The 22,569-nt window shown below is 42.7% G+C and overlaps 1 protein-coding gene across 4 annotated transcripts in view; it reads right to left on the reverse strand.

Annotated features, from left to right (window-relative positions):
* The window catches only part of TLL1 (tolloid like 1), a 121,614-nt gene that overhangs the window by 97,589 nt on the left and 1,456 nt on the right, over nucleotides 1-22,569 (reverse strand). The window lies entirely within an intron of this gene.

Raw genomic sequence — 22,569 nt, forward strand, 5'->3', positions numbered from 1 at the left:
TTTACCTTTATCTTTTAAATGTGCATCTCTCATTTGTTAAGAATGAACAGAATTTTCAGGATTTGTGTACAGATTTTGAAACTAAGCATACATGGAAAGACAGGTATCCCTCAGCTAGCAAGCTGAGGTTTTCTGTTCAGATTTTTAAAAATATAAAAACAAAACTTCACAAACCCCCCAAAGTAATTTTACATCCAGGACACCTTCCCGGAGTGGTGCTTTAGAAAGCCATGTTCATTCATTTAGTTGTGAAGCACAGTTAACATTTCTGTCCTTCCCTGACCATCACCACTGCTCTACATTCCTAATATGCTCGAGAAAAATAAATACTCTGAGCATGTGCAACTTCACATCATAGCACCATCACAAATATAAGAGTAAAACGGAGTTTGCTTCTGCTGCCCAGATTCTAAAAACATTTACTTGAGAATAACCATCATTTTGTTGCAGAAAAGGTTATGTTTTTGAAGTAGAAATAATAAAATCACCCACAATTATGTACACGCATGGCCAGTCAAATAGAAATAAAAGATGCCACAGTAACCAGCAGCAGCCTACAACTTTCTGAGTAGTCATTTGGGGCCCCTTAAACTGTCGAGTGCTGGACGTCAGCGCCCAGGCTATACCACTGAATCCAAAATCTGAAAATGAGAGCTCAAATGCAAGGCTTTTCTTTGTATGTTTCTTTAAACAAAATAAATAAAGGGTTATCTTTGGGTATGTAGTCTAAGTTCAATGCTGTCTCCATTTCCATTGCTGTTTTCCCACAAATTAGAAAAGCTTCTTGGCTTTTCCTTTTACAATATTTTGAAGGGAAAACACAATTCATTAAAGTCTAGGTCTCAGTCATTGGCTCGTTAACAGGTGCCTTCCGGCTTCTGGATGGAAATGATGGTGCTGTATTTTCCTTGTCTCCTTAGAAGAAAGAGTTCACTCAATCCTTGCAACCACTATAAACACTTCACATATGATTCTCACTCTGAATGGGTTGCTCTTTTATTTGCATGTTAAGTTTCACTAACATTTTAAAAATGTTTCTTTTTCATTGCATAATTTATTAATAAAATATGTTTATGTTTTGCAAGTGAGTTCTTTCCAAATTGCTTCCACCACCTTAAAGTCTTCCTTATTTCTTAGAAATGGTCTCTAGTGTAGAAACCCTATTGGCATGTTGTTGTAAGCAGAAAGCGAATGTCTTTGGATACAATAAATGTCTTTCTCTGCCCTATTGTGCTCCATAAGTGCTATTCAGAAAGGGCAAGCCATTTATAGTGCCAACCAACTTGTTAACAGTGACTCAGCTTTTTACAATAGAAACTTTTTCTGCCTTCCACTGCCTCTTTAAGATTTTGGTACATGCAATAGAAGTTAAAGATGGCCCTTTAAAATTATATGTTCAGTGCAGGAATGAGAAATTTCAATTATGGCAAAAAAAGGCTTTACATTCTTCTGCTTTCCATATCCAGAGTCCTGATGACTGATTAATTAGTCTGACAGCAAAGAAAGCCCACCAACTGCCCTCAAATGACCAAGAATTTATTTGAAGGGTGACATCACCCTGTTGTGTCATTAAGTATGAATGTTGGTTGCTAAATGGCGTGAGAAATATATTCTGCTAACCTCCTGTTTACTGTGCTACAGAACAAGGTCAAGCACAAAATCCAAAAATGGTATCCACCTCAGAACAGATTTACAACATAACCAAGCAGAACACATCATATGCTAATACGTCAAACAGCAGCTCTTTTCTTTTCAAATGTCACCTGTTATTCTGGAAATCTGTTGCCTACAGTATAACATTTTCAACCCAAGGGTTTGTTTGTTTTTATCTTCAGAAGCTAGCAGGTGGGATAGTATCATCCAGTCATACTGCTCTTTTGCATCTATTTCATCGCTTAAAGCTGCAATTCTGTATCCACTGAACTCACTTCTGAATTCACATGCATAGGATTGTGCTCTAATTTTTACTGCCATGGATTTCCATCTTGTAAGGTTTTCTGTATCACCAAAGCATATTTCCTTGAAAATACTACCATTTCCATTCTTCTTTCATAAAAATGAGATTATGCAAACTCTTCTGATGGCTTCTGCTTCTAAAATGTCATTTTTGCAAACCTCCACAGACTTTCACAGAACTAAAGGTTTCCCCAGATTGAAACAAGCCTATCAACTTTTTTATTCCTGATTTGGTGTGCATATTTCCAGACATAAATCAGTTTTTTTGACTGGCCTATTCCGCCGAAGATGGAGGAAACTGAAGCAAGCAAGATGAAAGCTGTACATATTTACAGTGTACAGGAAGTGTAGTCACCTAACACAGGACGTTGTCATGCACATATATTACACACATACACAGAAGAAAGCATTTTGTGAAGTAAACAGTAGACAAAACAACATTTTCAGATTCTTAAAAAGCATTTTGTCATTCTCAAAAGGAAAATGATTCATAATAACTTCACCCAAAAAAGTTCACTTCATTCAATGAAAAAGGAAGGGGACAGCACAGAGGAAATCACCACCACCCCCCTCATATTCACATTGCTGGCTGAATTATTGTACAGGTTTTAGGCATTCTAATATCTCAAACACCTTGGTTAGGGCTTGTGATTTTTTTTTCTGAAGTGAGCTAAACCATGAGGTCAGGTTCAGTTTACACACTAAGCCAAATCAGTTTCGTTCAGCTCAGTGCAGCAGCAAAACAACCAGGGAGAAACTAAGCACCTGTACTCTTCCTGTACATTTGCTTATTCATACTAAGAAGCCACAGTTTGGTGTAGAATTATGTGTGAGCCAGGACTCTCTGCTCCAATAAGTTTTCTTTGCAGGCTTGCAATTGCTATTGAACAGAGTTGCCAAACATCCGGATCTTGCCAGACATATCCAGAATACTGCAGCTGGCAGCAGTGTCCAGGCGATTTCCCCCCTAAAAATCGGTCAAGAAAAGCTCAACAAAATTGCCAAAAACTTCACCATTTGAAATATGGCAACCCTACTACTGAAGTACCCTGATGCTGTAGTGTTTATGCTAGCTCTCTCGCACCAAGTCTTCTATGTTCCCTTCACATCCTTCTGTTCCTGAGTACCAAACATATATGCACACCAGAGGGCTTGAAATCAGTAGTTCATTCCAACTGGTGCTGCAACAACTACTTGTAAAACAACGGGTGCAATCCAAACACCCTTGTTTTAGGAGTAAGTCCCATTAAACAGGACTTACTTCTGAGTAGGCATTCACAGAAACAAGCAGAATGCTTATTTTCATTTTATGGATTCACATACAACATTTCACATTCCCAGCTTAACAGCATCAGTAATATTTCCTCACGTTAAATAGCTTCCTTTTCTTTGCTAAACTTTGTCAACGGGCATGCCCATAACTCCATATCTTCTGTACAGCTACTACCTGAAATCCCAGGCTAACATAGTTGCCAATTGCAAGCGCTTTACATAAAATCACTGGTTATGACGTAAAATGTTAAACTACTGAAGAGATGTTCCCTTCTAAATGTTTGAGGAAATTCTTATTACCGTGTATAAGCCAACATTTTCAGGACATTTTTTATGCTGAAAAAGCCCCCCTCAGCTTATACTCGAGTGAGGGTCCCACCTGAGCACATTTCCAGCAGCCCCTCATCAGAGCAAGCTGTTTGCTGCCGCTGCTCGTGCCGCCACCGCTCTGCCAAGCGCGGCTCCTGTGCTTGCCCTTGCGAGTGGCAGAGGCTGTTGTTGGCGGAGGAGGAGGAACAAGCAGTCTGAAAGCAGCCCTTTTGGGCTGCTCCTTCCTCCTCCGCTGGCTTTGCTGCTGTTGGCAGTGGCGGAGGAGGAACAAGCTTTTGGGCTGCTTGTTCTTCCTCCACTGCTGCCGCCACCAGTCTCTGCCTCTTGGCAGCACCCTAGGTAGGCAGGGGGGCGGGAGGGACTGGGGGGAGAGAGAAGCCCCCTCTGCCCTGTGTGCATGTTCGTGCACACACACACACTCCGGCCCACCAGGAGGTTTGTGGTGTGGTGAACCACCTTATACTTGAGTCAATAAGTTTTCCCAGTTTTTTGTGGTAAAATTAGGTGCCTCGGCTTATATTCAGGTAGGCTTATACTCAAGTATATACGGTACTTTTAAATATCCAGAGAAATTCTGCTCAGCTGACATCTCTCTTCTCAGTGCCAATCAGGTGGAAAGCACCACCCATGGAGTTGGCTCACAGAAATGATTGCATGCACATTCTTCATTGCTATAGGATTGCACCACAGGGAAATAACCATCACATCTAGGAATGCCTGAAGAATGCAATATTTTCAAACTCCTACTTTTTATGTTTTTAATTAAATCACACATTAACGTAGAGATGAAATGGAATGGGATTATGACTTAAAACATACGGAAGTGTCAAAGAGGGGAAATACAGAGATTCGCCCATCCCCAGTGGATCTCTCGACAAAATGGCAGACGTATCCAACATCTCAAAATGTACATTGGACAGAATAATCCAAACTATAAGGAAACCTGAGTGATTTACTCCAGGATAAGTCATGCTGGTTTAATTTCCCACTATTCCAAAACTCCATTCAGGACCAGGGCTACAAGCCTGGCAGAGGGAAAATAAACCTTTAAAATAGAGTTGTGCCAAATAAGCCAATTGCAGAGGAACAGAAAATGAAATATGAAATGAACATGACCGCAAATGAATGTCAGGATGGATTGAGGCACATCCATATATCCCTGTTGCTGCCACAGATGCATGATGTCTGTGGCCGGTGTGCGGGAAGACCAAGGAAATGAACACAGGAGATTGATATTGGGTTGAATTAGGCCACAACTTTATTAATTACAGGTAAGAGTAGGCTTGGCTAAGGCACTGGGCATGAATCCAGCATCAGACAGCCCACCTGCTACCGGATAGGAACCCAGTGGGAGTCACTCCCAACATGGATTGGCTGACACACACATCCCTCACAGCTGCCACTGGGAGAGATGCATTGGCTCATTGGTCCCTGTGTGGACTCCTGGACAGAGTCACCCTCCTGGACCCCTTTAGTGGGGAACCTGCATGACTAAGGGTACAGCCCAATGCGTTGTCCGCCAAAGTTGCTTTGATGCAGACAGAAGCCTGAAGCCAGCCAATATGCTTTATGGAGATAATTCCTCCCTGGTCCTGAACACATAAACCATAGCAAGGTCCTTACACCAACTTGCCCGCTCCCCTGCTGAGCAGGCCCCTAAGCAGTCTGGCTGGGTGGGTGGCAGGGTCGCCCTCCTAAATATGCCAGGTGTGGGCAGGGCACAGTCCCAGTGCCCCTGCCCCAGTTGGCTTGCGGGTGAAGCTCGCCCTGGATGGTGGGTCTGGCACAGTCGGGGGAGGGCGGCACCCAGTGGCCATCCCCTCCCTGGCCATTCGGGAAGTTGATTTCTCCCAGAACCGGCCAGGCCGTGCAGCAAATGCCACTCCCCCAAAGCCTCAGGTGAGCAGATATTCCCAGCCTCTTCCAAGCAAGCACCACTGGCAGAACTAGAAAAAGTACAGAACAAGGTGATATGTCAGCATCCCTTCTTAGAGTACTGTGATTAGAGTGGAATCAATACCTGATTAGAAGCTAGACCTGTCAGTCACAAAAGAACTTCCCCCCGCCCTCTTCCTACCTTGGTGCTTTCCATACAGGGCAAGGCTGGGGAGAAAAGTTTCATTTGGGGCAGAAATGCTGAGTCTGTGAGGGTTTTTCCACATCCAAAGCACCTTGGATCATTTTGGAGTTTGCTGCTTCAGTTCAGTGTGCCTTAGAGAGCTCCCACCTTAGTCAGACAAGCCCTGAATCTTTCTTAAGCAGTCCTCATATCCAAAGTACAGAAAACACCCTATCTAGTGTGAAACCGCAGACACATTGCCCTAGCCTTTCCTAGGCACTATTCATGGGCGTAGCCAAGAGGGGACAGGGGGCAGCTGCCCCCCATCAAGAAAAATTAATAAAAATACATAGCAAACTGAGGTTCTGCTCCCCCTAACAAAAGGCCTGCCCCCTGTAACAAAAATCCTGGCCATGCCCATGCCACTACTACTGAACCTTCTAAATATATGTACACTTAAGATGGCACATGTTCATTATTCATATTTGATTGCGAAGGATCAAAAATGCAAAATCACATCTACTTTAATCAGCAAATCCTACCCTTTCTTTGTGTCATGTTCATATCATGGCAAGTACTTGAGGATAAAAGCAGGCACAGCTATCTATGTCTGATGTAGCGTGATAGTATATTCAGAATATGGGTCTTGAAGTATTTCCATGTTTTCCTGTGCATGGCATAACATTTGGAAACTTATTAAAAAGTATTTAACTTAAAAAAAAAATTCATACAGCAATGAATTTTTGGTGAACACGTCAGCATGATTTTACTGAGAGCATATAGTGGCACCAAGTACTCATTTTTCATTTATACTACCAGATTCGGAAAAACCAACACAATGAACACAGTCATGTTAATGCACTTCATGTGTTTGATTTATTTATTAACTGTCCTGCTATCTCTGTGTGCTGTACTACAAACCCTGACAGTCTCTCTATAAAACTGCCCCTGTCCAAAATTATAGCTCTAATGGGATTTATACAACAGAACGAAGACACTGTCTGTAATAAAATGTGTTACTCTATTCAACAATATGAGTGAAGGACACGTTTTTAAATAATAATAATAATAATGCTAACAGACCCTCCAAGTGTCTCTATTTTCCAGGGACATCCCTAATTTAGAGAAGTCGTCCCGGTTTCTGATTTGATCCCAGAATGTCCCACTTTTCCTTAGGATGTCCCTATTTTCATTGGATAAATGTTGGAGGGTATGGAGTTATCCGACTCCCTAGCCATCTGAAGGCACTCCTGTATAGGGAAGGGTTTTATTATGTTTTTATATATGTCGGAAGCTGCCCAGAGTAGCTAGGGCAACCCAGTAAGATGTTTTGGGTATAAATAGTAAAATTATCATTATGGAATGGGACGTCCCTATTTTCATTGGAGAAATTTTGGAGGGTATGTGTTAATACTTCCTAAGAAGTCATATAGGCATGGTTCTCTCCACTCCCTGCACATGAGACATCAACGAATACAGTGGTACCTCTGGTTAAGTACTTAATTCATTCCGGAGGTCCGTTCTTAACCTGAAACTGTTCTTAACCTGAAGCACCACTTTAGCTAGTGGGGCCTCCTGCTGCTGCCGCACCGCTGGAAGCCGATTTCTGTTCTTATCCTGAAGCAAAGTTCTTAACCTGAAGCACTATTTCTGGGTTAACAGAGTGTGTAATCTTAAGCGTATGTAACCTGAAGCATATGTAACCCGAGATACCACTGTACAGTCTATCTCACACACGCTGATGAATCTGCATCCTTTCTTTGGGTATGCCCACAGAGGAAGGGCAGTAACCCTCCAGGGTGAGCTCAGACATTTTGGAGCCCCATGTCTGCTGATTTCACCCACAAATTGGGGCTGTGCTAAGGTCAAAACAAGTTGGAGATGAATTCATGTCCACCAGGGGAAAGTTGCTAGCAATTGCCCTGCTGGTTCACATATCAAGCTGGGACATGTTATCCCCGTGTGCATCATTTTGCACTAACTTTGTTCTGTGGGCCAAATAGAAGACCTGATCTACCCTGAGGCCCCATGGATTTACCACTGCTTTAATCTTCCTTGATCCTCAAGCTCAACAAGTCAAATGCAAGTCCACTTTTTTGTATATAAGCAAAACCCACTAAATAACTCTGGACTTTTCCAATGTTTTGACTATTTTGGATTATAAGCCTTCCCCTTATCTTATCAGTCCTACAAAGTTACATTCCTGTGTGCAGCTGAATCGGTGTTAACATTTGCACTAATGCAAATAAAACCCTTATCTGTTCCCAAATTATATAGCTTATAAAACCTGGGCTGAATAAACAGGTTACCTGCCACAAAATTCTAATGTATTTTTACAGCGAATTTAGGAAGTTTTTATTACATATTTTATAGTTATTATGAATGCATTCAGTGCTCCAGCAGAATAAAGAACTCCAAACATAGCATTTGAATAATTTAATGCAGCTTGCACTGAGAGACTTTTGCAGAGAGAGACCTTTGCTTCAAATAGATTTAACTACTTTTTTCAACTACCCAAGTTTCAACGTTTTTCATAGTACAATACTTCAAAGGTTTAAAAACACACATACGCACATAGCCCTTTTTAGAATAAAACAACTTTCTTGTAAAGAAATATTTGAGAGAACTATGCATACAGTTAATCTTCCTGAACTAGGGGGCAAACAATCAGCACATCACCAAAATAAAAAGAGATGGAGGGAAAACCTAGAGAACATGCAAACTTACAAAACTAAAAACAAACTTAAAAAGAAATGGGAAAAGGCATAACAAAGAACATAGCTGCGTGACTTTCATTTCCCAGTGGAGATGAATTTGCTCACCAAGCAATTGCATGATGAATAAGCAGTAACATCTATCCCAAAGTACAATTTGAGACAGAGCACGGTCACTTGTTTAGAATAATAATTTGAAAACATATGGTCCTTGTCATTCTTTTCCAATTTGCTAATAGATACAATAAAATGAAATAAAAAACCAGCACGCCCAACTTAGCCATGACTTAGCCTTAGGGGCAGGGCAAACGATACACCTGGAGTGAGAATATGTTTGTATCTGTAAATCTTACATGACAACAACCCACCACCATTATACAATAAGGCAAGCGCAAACAGGCACACTCTGCTAAGAGTATGCAACAGATGAAACTATTCACTGTGGCCTAAAAACAATAACAAGAAATAAAAAAGAAAGCCGTGTTCCTTGGGATACTCAGATTTTCTCTGAACTCCTGCTGTTCTTCCAAAATCTCTAACACCCACAAACCTTCTGGAGACCAAGAGCTCTTTATTTCAGGCAGAATGATTCACTGCTGAAGTCCAGTTTAAAGTGCTGATGAGGCAAATTGCACCCAAATCCTTCGACAGTTTGTCTTCTCTAGATGTCTGAGTCACAGAAAGACATTTTGATCACTCATTGTCTTTATCATCCCTCTGGGAGGCTTCTAGTACTGGGTGAACAACACACTATCTGATGTTTCAATGTCTCCAGATCACTCACATTCCATAAATCATAAGCTGAATACAATAATCACAACTGATTCTACAACTGGGTTGATATCAAGAGGAACTACTGAATACATTACTCCAAGATGAAGTCTGACTGAGGGTTCTAAAATATTGCTATCAGCTTTGTTTTTCCTTCTAAAAAAATCATGGAATTTACATTTTCAGCTCTCTCACTTAAACTATAAGAAAAGGACAAAGCTATGACAATCCGTATACCTTTTCAGGGGGGAATCAAGACAAATAAGTTGAATCCTATTCCTATTTATCACTGATCAGAAAATTCTTGACTAAAGAATATAAGAGAATGACATGTCTGTCGTCTATGCTCTGGTAACCTACTGCAGGTTAGACTACTGCAACGCATTATACCTGGGCCTGCCTCTGAGGACTGTTCGGAAGCTTCAGCTGGTACAGAATTCAGCGGCTAGGTTGCTCACCAAGGCAAGACAGCTTGAGCATATAACATTAATCCTGGCTTGACTGCACTGGCTGCCACTTTGTTTCCCAGCCAAATTCAAAGGGCTGGTGTTGACTATAAAGCCTTAAACAGCACAGACCCGCAATACCTCAAGGACTGTCTCTCCCCATATGAACCAACCTGGACCCTGCAATCATCATCTGAGGCCCTTCTTTGTGTGCCTCCTCCACAAGACGTCCAGTGGGCAATAACATGAGAATGGGCCTTTTCTGTGGTGGCTCCCCACTTATGGAATGCTCTCCTCAGGGAGGCTCACCTGGTGCCTCCATTACATACCTTTAGGTGCCAGGCAAGAACATTTCTCTTCTCCCAGGTCTTTGGTCCATTAAACAATCCATGGCCTTTTAAACTGTGAGGGGCAGGATTATTGTTTTTGTTTGTTTCTATGGTATGTATCTGTGATCCTCAGATGAAGGGCAGTACAGAAATTTAATTAATAATAATAATAATAATAGATTATGAGGGTCTGATTCTAGCTAAACTATTCTTATTAATACTTACTTCTTTGTATTACTTTCAAGTAACATGTGTCTCAATACTCGCAGGACTATCGTAATGGTTTCCACCTGTGATTTTTAACAATTAAAAATATATGGAAAGACAGATCTCTAATCACGCAAGCACAGCTACAGTAATTTAAATTCTGACTTCTTTGGAACAAAAGTTGACACTCCTACAAGAAACTGAATTGCATTTCCACCAGCAGGAGTGACTCCTGATTCACAAGACCATATATGTAAGTTTCCATTATTATTTTTTGCAATGAACTATGAATGCTGATATTTCCATCAATATTTAGTCACACACACACACATATATATTTTTGGAACAGGAATACAAATGAGCCATACACAAAAGTTTCAATTGGAGCCTAGTCTCTACCAAATTTTCCCATGCAGTCATGTAAGACAGCAGTCATCTCTTTGATCACAGGCATGCTTCTCTGGCAAGCTGTGATCACAGAGATGACTACTAGCTGAAAGGATGTCCCTTAACACACTCACTTTTTCCTTCTGTACTTGAAAGCATGGCAAAACTCATTGGTGTAAACGCATTCTACATCATCACGGCAACTATTTGGCTGAAAACACAGAGTTAAGTTTCAGGTAGCGAATGTTGACCATACGTCTGTCAAAACTCTTTCGGTAAGAACCACTCGACAAGAGAGTGATTTGTTGGAGAGTGGAGGATGCAGGACCTGACAGGTTATGAAACAGTGGCGATGTCAGTTGATTCTTGTACAGCCAAATGAGAAGAGTGCAATTTATCTGCCAAGGTCATTTGAGGACCATATGTAACAGTCTTCCCCAACCCAGGTATCCTCCAGATTTGCTAGACTACAGCTCCCATCATCCTTTACCATTGGTCATGCTGGATGGGGTGATCAGAGTTTTAATACAAAACACCTGGAGGGCACCGGGTTGGGGAAGGCTGGTAAACAATAGCTATGTGATTCAGCAGCCAGTGGAAGTATCACAGGTGCATCCTCAAGCATACCTAAGTGAATTTAAACATGCCTAACTTTCTACCAGGTCTTGGTCTCTAATATAAAGCCTTTTTTTAAAAAAAAAAAAAGTTATATAGCTTATTGCTGACTCAGGAAATATTCATCTATAGTGCAATATTTGGTTACTCATTAATTCCAATACTTATAGGCCACATTTTTCAAACATTAGAAAGGGGGGAAATTACATTTTCAATGTGTGGGATAAAATTACAGAACGTGCCATTTATTTATATAAATGCAGAAAAGCAAATTTTGCCAGATGGTGAAATTGGGCAATTCACCTCAGATATTCATCACCATCATGTTCTCACACCCACTGAGTTGTTCTAAAACTATCTTTCATGAAACCAAATAAAATTGGCTTGTGTATGCAAAATGCTGAAATAAACACTGATATTATGTAAGAGGTATATCTAAAATTCCTCTCATCATTTATTTGAGGCTATGATGTTGGTCATAACAAAAGGTTGGCTGCATGGCATTGTTGTGCAAAATGTGAGGACTCGGATTTCTGTATGAACTACTTGTAATGTACTATTAGCAGAGCGTTTGAGTTCTTATAATAGGTCCAAACAGGGAAAACAAGAAAAGAATTCTCCCAAATTAATTATAACTACTGTACATAATAAATTAGCAATCTCCATCAACTGGAAAGTGTGGAGTATTTCAATAATTCCCATCTATCACACTGGATGGGGCAGCTTTGAAAGCCTTGTGGGTGTTTTTTCCAAACTTCCTGCAATAAAAGTGAAGGATAGCGATAGACAAGCTTCTTTCCTTCAATTCAAAATTAGAAAATATACTTTTTCTCAGCTTAATCCCAAATTTGAAAACTGTTACGGTCCTGATGACCACAGGGAAATGGTGGAACACAAGCTCTGAATGTAAAAGCTTCCAGATTCATTCTATGGCACCTCCAGAAAAAAGCTGGAAAAGACTCTTACAGTATCTGATTACCCTGGAAAGCCACCGCAAGTCATTATAGTCAATACTGAGTCAGATGGACCAATGGCCGATTTCTATGGTCCGGTGTTATGTTTCAGACTGGGTTCAGATACCTCCCCTTCAACTTCCCTGCAATTCTCCCAAACCCTGCCAATCCATCACTCCCCAGTTGCAATGACAGCGCAATAGTGGTAGCGGGCAAGGGTGGCAGAGGTAAAGGCCTCCCTCCCTCAGTCCTAGATTGCTCCAGTGGCAGCAACTTCCAGAAGATTGGCTGCAGTGATGTGCACTGGATTCAGTTTCTGGACTGCTGTCCAGGGCATCCCTCCATAGGGTACATTACAGTAGTTAGCACTTCCGAGGCTGCAAAAGCATGGGTATCTGTTACAAGGTCCTGATGATGTGGAAAGTGAAGCAGTCAGCATATCAGATGTACCTAATTAATGACCTTGATCCTCCTATAGTAGCATCAGGTTCAGAAGCAGACCTCAATGCTATGCCTGCTCTCCCAGTGTTAACATGCACAGCACCAAAGGCAGGTAACTCCCAGGCTCCTAAAGCTTCTGGCCTCTATCTCTAGGCAAAGATTGTTCACCAGGGCAACTAATATCCTTTCTGTTCTTTATCCAGGCCAGAAGCCAGGCTGAAATAGGTCAAGGAATTATGCCTGTCACATCACTGTTTTCAGAATTATATGTGGAGTTCACAGAATGAGGTCAATTGGTCCATTAGATGTCAGAATCCCACCATGTTTATTCAAATATATGGAAATCCTCTTTCTGACTAGCCAGTAAATATGCCAGCTCATGATAAGTGTGGGCTTTGCTGTGGAAAAAGTTTCCATTCTGGAGTTTTGCAACTGCTTTCTAACATTTATGCAACTGTTGTAACACAAAGTATAAATAAGAGTTTATTTACCTAGCTAACTGCTTCAGAGAGCAACTCAAAGCTGCCCTGCAAAATAAACCAAGGGTACTAAAGTAGCTTGCAGATATAATTTCAGGGACTCTATCTATAATATTTGAGAATTTTTGGAGAACAAGTGAGGTTTCTGTGGACTGGAGGTGGGCAAATGATGTCCCCATCTTCAAAAATGGGGGGCGGGGCAGGGAGAAAACCCAGGTAACTGCCAACTGCTGAACTTGACTTCAATACCAGGAAAGGTGCTAGAACAGATAATTAAACAATCAGTCTGTGAGCACTTAGAAAAGGATTTTACAATTACTAAGACACAACATCAGTTTCTCAAATATAACTCATGCCAGATAAATCTCATTTTCTTTTTTGGATAGAGTTACAAGCTTGGTGGATCAGGGGTATGCTATGAATGTAGGGTATCTTGATTTCAGTAAAGCTTTTGACATAGTCCCCCATGATATTATTGTGGGGAAACTGGTAAAATGTTGGCTGGATGAGGTAACTGTTAGGTGGATTTGTAGCTGGTTGACTGACCAAACCCAAAGAGTGCTCACCAATGGTTCCTCATCATCCTGGAAAAAAGTAACAAACGATTCTTGCCTTGGGCCCGTTGTTGCCTGAAGTCTTTTAAAAATGACTTGCATGAAGGAAATGAGGGGATGCTCATCAAATTTGCATATGATACCAAACTGGGAGGGGTAGCCAATGCTGCAGAAGACAGGAACCAAGATCCAAGAAGAACTTAATGGATTGGAGAACTGGACCCAAACTAACAAAATGAATTTCAGTACGGACAAATGTAAGGTTCTGCACTTAGGCAGGAAGAACCAGCTGCACAAATATAAAATGGGGACACCTGGATTGCCAGTGGTACATGCGAAAAGGATGTCTTGTACTTCAAGTTACATGAAATGAGATTCTGACTAAACTTCTGAAGCATTTTCTGATGGTAACAGCTGTTTGACAGTGGAACGAATTCCCCCAGAAGGTGGTGGATTCTCCTTCCTTGGAGGTTTTTAAGCAGAGTTGAGATTCCTGCATTGCAGGGGGTTGGGCCCTCTACAATTTTATGATTCTGTGAAATCCCACGACAAATACAATGTGTGTTCTTGCCAATAAAAACAGCCTAAGATCTGTCACCTATTCATTTATTGGTCCTCTTCTCAGGCAAACATCACCTTAGCAATGCTAAGTATTCAGAGCAGGTGGCTAATTACCAAGACTGCCTCCCCTCAGGCATCATCTTTCACATACTTCGATAAAACAAGAGCCCAGGAGCTATTTTAGACCAAAATTGATCTCTTCCTCTTTGAATCATTACAATCTCTACTTTTAAATATTGAAGGGAAAAACCACAGACTCACATTCTAATGTCCGTAGAAGCTAGTGCTGCCCAGCAGACAGAGTGCTGAATGTGAGCCTTTGGGGTTGAATATCCCAACTCACTGCTTGGCCTTTGTCAAGCGGACCTTCTCAGACTGCCATCTGTCTAGCAGCAGAAACAAGAGGTTTTCTTCTTCAGAATTGATTTTGTGAGGCTAAATGAGACAATGAAGGCATGCAATAATCTGTCAGAAACTGAAAACTATACCACTTGCTTTTTTAAACCACAGAATCTTTGGGAAAAGAAAGGCTAAGGAGTAAACCCAATACAAATCCAGAGTGGAGACCCTAAGATGGTTGGGTGGTGGCTTGCATGCCTCCTTCTGGAAACTCCTGCAACCAAACTGGTGCCAAAAATATTGTTCTGCAGGCCGAGAGTAGGGGTTTTGTCATCTGGGCAGCCCAGGACCTCCATATACGCTGCCAAGGCTTGCACCCCGGAGAGGTCACTTTGGTGCTACTAATGCAACAAAAACAATGTGGGAGGCAGCAGTTAGGAGTTACTGGTCTCTGCAGCCACAGCAGCTGCTGTGATTCTCCAGTGGTTTGGCTGCATCCCCAGAGGCGCACCCCATTGTTTCTCAAGACAGACGGATGCCAACAACATATTCAGTTTACTCTCTCATACTACAATGACTCAAAGGTTACATTGTTATGTGTATATATAGAGTTTTCAGGATTAAAACAAAAACAAAATTGTTGCATATACCCTGCAGATTGGGGGTGGGAATCTGAAGCCCGGTGGCCAAATTTAGCCTCCATGCCTCTCCCTCTGGCCCTTGGGATTCTTCCAAGCCACACCTCTCACCAGCTCTGCTTCACACAATCCTCCTCAAGTGTTTTTGCCTGTATGGAATATATCCTTGAACTCTTATATTGCCTCTGACTTGACTGGCTGGAGGAGGATAGAGTGGGGATGCGAGAGAAACTGGCTTACTGTACAAAAGTAAAAACTACATAGATTGCTCTGCCCTCTTTCGCCTCTGGCATTGCTCACTATTGATACATGGCCCCTGGACAGTTACGCAGAAGGAAATGCCCTAGGGGTGAAAAAGGAGCCCTGCTCCTGACCTAGAACCTGCACATTGCCCACTTGTAATAAATGGATGAAGTTATTACCTAGGTAAAGGTAAAGGGACCCCTGACCATTAGGTCCAGTCGCTGGACGACTCTGGGGTTGCGGCGCTCATCTCGCTTTATTGGCCGAGGGAGCCGGCGTACAGCTTCCGGGTCACGTGGCCAGCATGACTAAGCCGCTTCTGGCGAACCAGAGCAGCGCACGGAAACGCCGATTACCTTCCCGCCAGAGCAGTACCTACTTATCTACTTGCACTTTGACGTGCTTTCAAAGACTAGGCATAGGCAAACTCCGGCCCTCCAGATGTTTGGGACTACAATTCCCATCATCCCTGACCACTGGTCCTGTTAGATAGGGATGATGGGAATTGTAGTCCCAAATGTCTGGAGGGCCAGAGTTTGCCTATGCCTGCTGAAGACTGACTTCATCAAGGTCCAGGGTTCACAGCATATTCTTCAGCTGTGCTGCAAAAGGCATCTTTCCAACTAACAGACCACGATGCTGGTGAATCAAAACACTGGTTGAAGCAAATCAGTTTTGCTTGCTCTCTCACTTGGTACCACTGCCCCAAAGTCCTGCCCACTATTCCCTCTGTCTCTCTAGCAAAGCCATCTTCATTTCACCTTACCCATTTCTTCCCCCCTCCCCCTGTCTTATTTCTGAGAAGCTTTGCAGAGTTGGGAGAACCCTTATGTCTCGAGACGGGATGAGCAAACTAGCTCTCCACACTCCTCATATTCTGCAACATGGGAGGAAGCACATGTACAGGAGACAAGCACAGGGTGCCACAAATGCTGCTGGTGAAGCAGAGGAAGAGGTCAGCCCAACAGAAAGGCTGTGGCAGATGTGAGGAGGTGAGCCTTAAGAAACGGACACAACAAGCAAAGAAGAAGATGACAAGGACAAGCGAATGAGGTTGCTTGCCACAGCCAGCAAGGAAATTTGCTCGGAGCAACAGTTGAAGAACTACTGAACAGATGGGAGGTTGAGACAAAATGAAGTGTAAATGTAGACAGTGTGACTAACTTTCCTCACAAAGGATGGGGGGTATAACCATAAAAGAAAGCTAAAAATAAGAGCATGATAGTTGCTATAGTTGCAACACAGATAGGACAGGAAGAGCCATCTTTGTCTAGTTGGGCTTGCTATGCCCTTGGTCACTTCCTTGCCCAGAAAGCTAAAGCTGTGTAACTCTTGCATTTCACCAGTACACCTAGTTTGAAGACATCCGCTTGGGGGATCTATAATGGGGCCTCTATAATGCTGTAGAAAGGCCAGTTTCTTTAGTCAAACACACACGCCTCAAGTCATCTGAGTCCCAGTCAGCACCACTACCCGAAAGCCAGAAAACGTGAAATTCTGCTTCATCTCAAAATAGCTCCACAGCTCAAAGAAAGCTAAACTTTGCCACTCGCATTCTTCAACATTCTGATTTCTAGAAAAATCTAAAAACGTGACATGTTGCTCCTCTCCCTCAAAACTCTGGCAGGGCTTTTTTTCAGCCGGAACTCACTGGAACTCAGTTCTGGCACCTCTCAGGTGGGCTCCATTGCCATTATAAGAGAACAAGGGAGGTGTTCATGGGGAGTTCTGGCACCTCTTTTTCTAGAAAAAATTGCACTGAACTCTGAGCACAGTGATCAGCCTTCCTGAACCTAGCGAGCCAGGACATAAGGTAAGACCAAAAGTTGTAGGGATTTGAAACCACTCTCTGTAGGGCAGGGAGGCCATTTGTTGTGGCATCCAGAAATGTAAGCCTGGAAATGGGTTAATCCATCTTCGCACATACGGTATCCTCGAAGTGAAGGAGATAGGCAGCTCCAGTTGAAGTCAAGATCATATCAATGGTTGCAGAGTGCACAATTCACATCTCTCCCAGGCTGAGTGTTTTTCTTTCTGTGTCTTCACCAAAGGCATCTGTAAACAACTCAGCTCGAAGCAAGGGCATTGCTTAAAGTTCTCAATATCATAAATAATATATATTTGTTTATATAAACTGTTTATTCTGCATGAAATATTAAATCAAATGCATTCGTTCTTAGCATCTGAGATATATATATTTAAAAAATAATATCTGACATCACCAATATGTTTTCATTCTTTTCCTTTCCTGTTTACTCCAGAATATCCATGCCACTAACATTTTAGAACATGTGCCTTGGGATTGGGTAGAACTTTAAGCATTTCATTATGCTAACTGTTTCAAAATCTTACGAAAATATGACACAAATTTTTCCCATTTAACACTGACAATGCAATCCTGCACAAACTGATTCAGAAGTGCTGCAATGCTCCATGGGACTTATTACCAGATACGTGAGCATAGCCAGGTAACTGCCAGAGCCTTAGCCTGCAAATTTGGCTGCAAAACTTGGAAGTACCGGTAAGCCCTATCAACATCAATAGGACTTACGTCTGAGTAAACCCAGTCAGGGGCAGGCTCCGAAAGTTCAATAGCTGGAATACCTAGATGGGAACGAGCAACACTGAATTCAGCAGGGTTTACTTCTAAGTAAACATAGATAAAACCGGAGAGCTCAGAAGCTTGAAATAGCTGTGCTCAAAATGTCTCTAATTTTTGTGTGTGAGCTGAGCAGATGCAAATTCATTTGACTTCTGCTGTTGTACATTCCTCATCTACAAGCAAAGAATGTTTAACAATTTATACCAAGGTGATACATATTTCTATGATTAGAAAAGGAATCATGCGATAGAGAGCATATCTGGCACTGTCAACACATACTCCTCAATAATTATGACTAAAAGCAACCAAGTAACACAGCCATTAATCAAATCGCTTACTCTGGAGTGCACCCACCACTCCTCCAACCTCAAACCACTTGATCCCATTCTTTGTGAAAAGAATAAATAATTGAGGATTGTGGCCAAAAGGAACACTAACTTTGGCTGAACTAAGTCTCATGGAACAAAGTAAGTAATGCAAAAGAAGTGACCACAAAGCTCAAGCACTTGTTTTAGTCTCCAGCTGCAGCACATGGACCAATGTTGTTTATAGTACTCTTACAAAATGAATTTGGCATACACACAAACTACAAAAATATGTCATTTTTGAGCTCAAAAGCCATGAATCAAAAACCATAACCCCAATGCCAGGAAAGTCACTGAGTGGGATCCAATGGATCCAATATGAACTCACTCAAGCCACTTAAATAGCCTTTAAATCTAACATGCATGCCATGAGATCAAGCTGATGTTTCATGGAAATCTGGAAAAGCAGATCTTCCATTTATTGAGAACGTTGACATATTAACTCATCTGTAATGAAAATTGAATTTGAGGTTATCCTAAGGCACATTCAATTTCATCATAATTGTTGACCACAACGAGAATTAATAATATAAAGCACTATTCACAGGGTGGAAGCAAACTTTGCTAAAATTTACTACCTACCCCTAGAGCATACAGCACACAATTACTACTACTAAAAACCTTCTGAAAGAACCACAGACTGATATTGCCCAATGCAGAAGTCTCTCTCGCACACTAGATCTGCACTTGAGCACTGACCAGCCCCATCAGCACCAACTAGCTCTGCCTCCTGGCATCCCCATGTACATACGGAAAGTCTGAAGGGAGGATCCTTCATGCCTGCAATCCACGCATGCAAAATTGGCCTCCCTACCATTGTTCATTGAGCAGAAGCCAGGGGCAGGGCTAGTGGGCGTGGCCTTACATGTTCATCCAACATGTGAGGCAAGCCTCTCTTAGATGCAATTCAGTTTAGAGTACCTTGCCTCAAGGCGAGACAGTTGGATAGATCCAGGGTTTTCACCTTAAGCATGGAAGCAATTCACGTGGGAGGCATAAGGCTCTTCCATGCACTCCAGCCAAGCATTTGAATATTTGGTTTCTAGCCCAAATGAGAAATATTCAAAAGCTTGGTTGGAGGAATGAGCATCGCCACCGCCCATACGTTGGAATCTGATCCACTTTGCTTGTCCAAAGGTGGTAAAATCATCTTCCCTGAATTGATCTTTCCTCTTTCTTATTCCAACCAGTGACACTTAAGTTGCTATGTCAGTGATTATTTATTGACCAGCCTTGGTAGAAACTTTTACAGCATACATTTTTTATTTTATTTTTTTTGCTTTTTGCAGGGTTTTTTTTAAAAAATCCTTTTAAAAACAGTTTTGGTTATTTAAAAAACAAAACTGCTTTCCTAAAGTCCAGTGGCATAGTTCTGATCCTACCCACTGCTGCTGATTTGCCTGGATCAAAAATTAACTGTCAGTCAAAGTGACTTTAGGAGACTCAAAAAAACTTGTTCCATGATTTGAAAGGCAAAATTTGCCATGTCTCCTAATCCAGAGAGCCCTTAATCTCTTTAGATCTGCCATTCAGTAACTGTTCAGTGAACGGTCTGGTTCAGGCTGCAAACCTATGCACACTCTCTGGGGAAAGCGCAACTGAATTCAGCAGGATTTACTTAAGAGTAAACCTCCACAGGCTTCTGCTGTGAAAATATATTTTTGTGGGATCAACTCTGATGTAACACTTTTCTTACAGTGATACAGTGGTACCTTGGTTTACAAACAGTCTGGTTTGCATACGTTCTGGATTACAAACACGTCAAAGCCAGAAGTGCGTGTCCTGGTTTGCAAACTTTTTTGGGATTACAACCCATTTTTGGGGGGAGGCCCCATTGGTGAAAGCGCGCCTTGGGTTACAACCTGTTTTGGTTTACAAATGGACCTCCGGAACGGATTATGGTTGTAAACCAAGGTACCACTGTATGAGGAATGTGTGTGTGTGTTGCGGGGGCAGGGATCCAGTGAATACATAGCAATGATACATGAACAGGAGACTTGAGTCTTTCTGGTTACTACTCCTGAGTATTTCCCCCAAGATCCACCTGCATTTTGTCTTCCACTATAATGTCTTCCACATGTATGCCTCTTAAGTGTTTTCCTCTGTGAAGGAATTATGCTATAACTGAATTGGCACCTTGGACTTGATCCCAAACTCCACTGCACTGGAAAGCTCCTATCTGTTTTGCAGCTGGAGATGATAAAGTCTGGAGAAGTACGATATTGCCATGGGAAAGCCACTTCCCATGCAGAATGGACATAGTTTGCAGAGATTCTTCCTTAACGCAAAAGAAGGGCTCACCTAGAGCACGGATGGGGAACCCTGAAGATATCCCATGAGCCACAGCCAGCATGCCCAGTGGCCAGGTTGATGGGAGCAGCATCTGGAAAGCCACACATTCCCCATCCCTGACATCAAGGGCACTTTTTCCCCATCTCTGACCGCAAGGGCAGTACCCTCCCATCTCCAGTACACTAAATGGGAAGCTGAAGACCGAATCTGCTGCTGCTGCTACTGTTGCTACCGCTTCCTAAGTGAAAAGCACACAAAGACTCCAGCTACTGAACTGCATTTCTCTCTCTCTCTCCATGCATTTTCGCTGGAGCCATAAACCTGCCAGTTCCAGAGGGTGATTACGGGCCAGCAATCCCACCCACCCCCTCTCATTCCCATTAAGAAAATCACTGACTCAGCAAAGCCTGCCAGAGAATGGGTTTTCTACCCTCAGAAGAAGTGTCTGCCATAGGTGATCCAAAGATCGCCTTGTGCTGTAAATAAAGGAAAGAGAGCTCTGGACAGAGCCATGTTTACAATCTCTCTTTGTTCACACTAGGATTACATTTTGTCTATATAGTATGAATGCAAAAACCACATGGGAAAGATTATGAACAATCAACTCCATTTCCTGCGCTCTAAAACCAAGAAGTTAACAAATGTTCGCACACAGAGAACGTGGGACACTTGTTAGGTTTAGCGGTGCATGTGGAAAACTATCTAAAGCTCTGCCTGGAAGTTACGGACTTCAGTAGGAGTTTGTTTTGAGTAAAGATGCATAGGCAAGGCAGCTGCATATTGCGGAGCTCTTGGATTATGTACTGTGGTGGAAACGATTTGATTCTCAGATCAACTGAGTTGATTCTATCCCTCGCCAAGCAAGTATTGATTCAAAATGAGTAGCAGCCTCTACATGAGGGATGGAGCACCTGTGTGGCTCTCCAGCTACTGTCATTCCTGACCATTGGCCATTCTGCAGTTGGTGGCAGGAGGAACCCACCCATGCCTATCATGTATAGTTGGAAGGGACCCCATGTGTCATCTAGTCCAGCTCTCCCCCCCTTCCTGGCTGTATGTCAATCTGAGTCAGGGTTCACTGAGTCTGACTCCCCAGGACCCATTTCAATGCAAGTTCTCAATCTTGGCGCATGAGATGTACTAACAAAGGGTTGGATCCAGACTTAGCTATGCTTAGATCCACTGAAATCAAGAGGATTTGAGTTGGCAAACCCATTGAAATCAATGAGACTTGTGTTAATAATAATGACTAGCTTAAATCCTTTTGATTTCAAGGGTCTGCTCTGAGCATGGTTCAGGCAGGATCCAATCCAAATAGAAATGTGTTCATAGATTACCTTCCCCTGCCCATTAAACTGCTGCTGTGCTGCAAAGCTATGAGATGAAGTGAGGGCAGAGGGTGGAAGAGTGATTTCCTGACAACCTTGACCTTCTCAATTCAGAATTAAAAATCTTGAAAGGGCCATAGGACTGCTCTGCTCCCTGCCAGTCCCCCCCTCCCCCATCCTCTCTCTCCTCTGCAGCCCCAAGCAGAAGAAACCTGTTTTGACTAGCGCCTCAATGTGGAGAGACGGGGATTTGGGGAAAGACACACACAGAGAGAGGATGAAATCGTCCCGGAGAAAGTTGGGATTCCTGCCGTCATCAAGGGGCACGGGAAACAAACTCCAGATTTCTCTCTGTTGTGGTTGCTGTGCCTGGAAAGCATGTTTGTCTTCCAGGCACAGCTGCAAAGGAAAAGTGTGTGCACTCTTGGGGACACAGGCTCGCAAGCCCGAGGAAAGCAGGTTCTTCGAAATCTGCCCCCAGCGGCATTATTGCAAAAAAGGAAGACTAGCGCGAGCCCCACTGCGCCTGCCCCGGCTTCTCACGCTTCCTCTTGGCCATGCCTGTTTGGAGTGTCCCGCGCCGATCCGGAGGAGGAGGAGGAGGAGGAAGCAGGTGAGCTGCCCCCGTTCCTCTCCTCTCTCCCCCTCCACGCACACAGACACAGCCCCCCAGGCAAGGGAAACCAGA

Source organism: Podarcis filfolensis (assembly GCF_964270895.1).
Source record: "Podarcis filfolensis genome assembly, chromosome: 9".
NCBI classification, from domain to species: Eukaryota; Metazoa; Chordata; class Lepidosauria; order Squamata; family Lacertidae; genus Podarcis; species Podarcis filfolensis.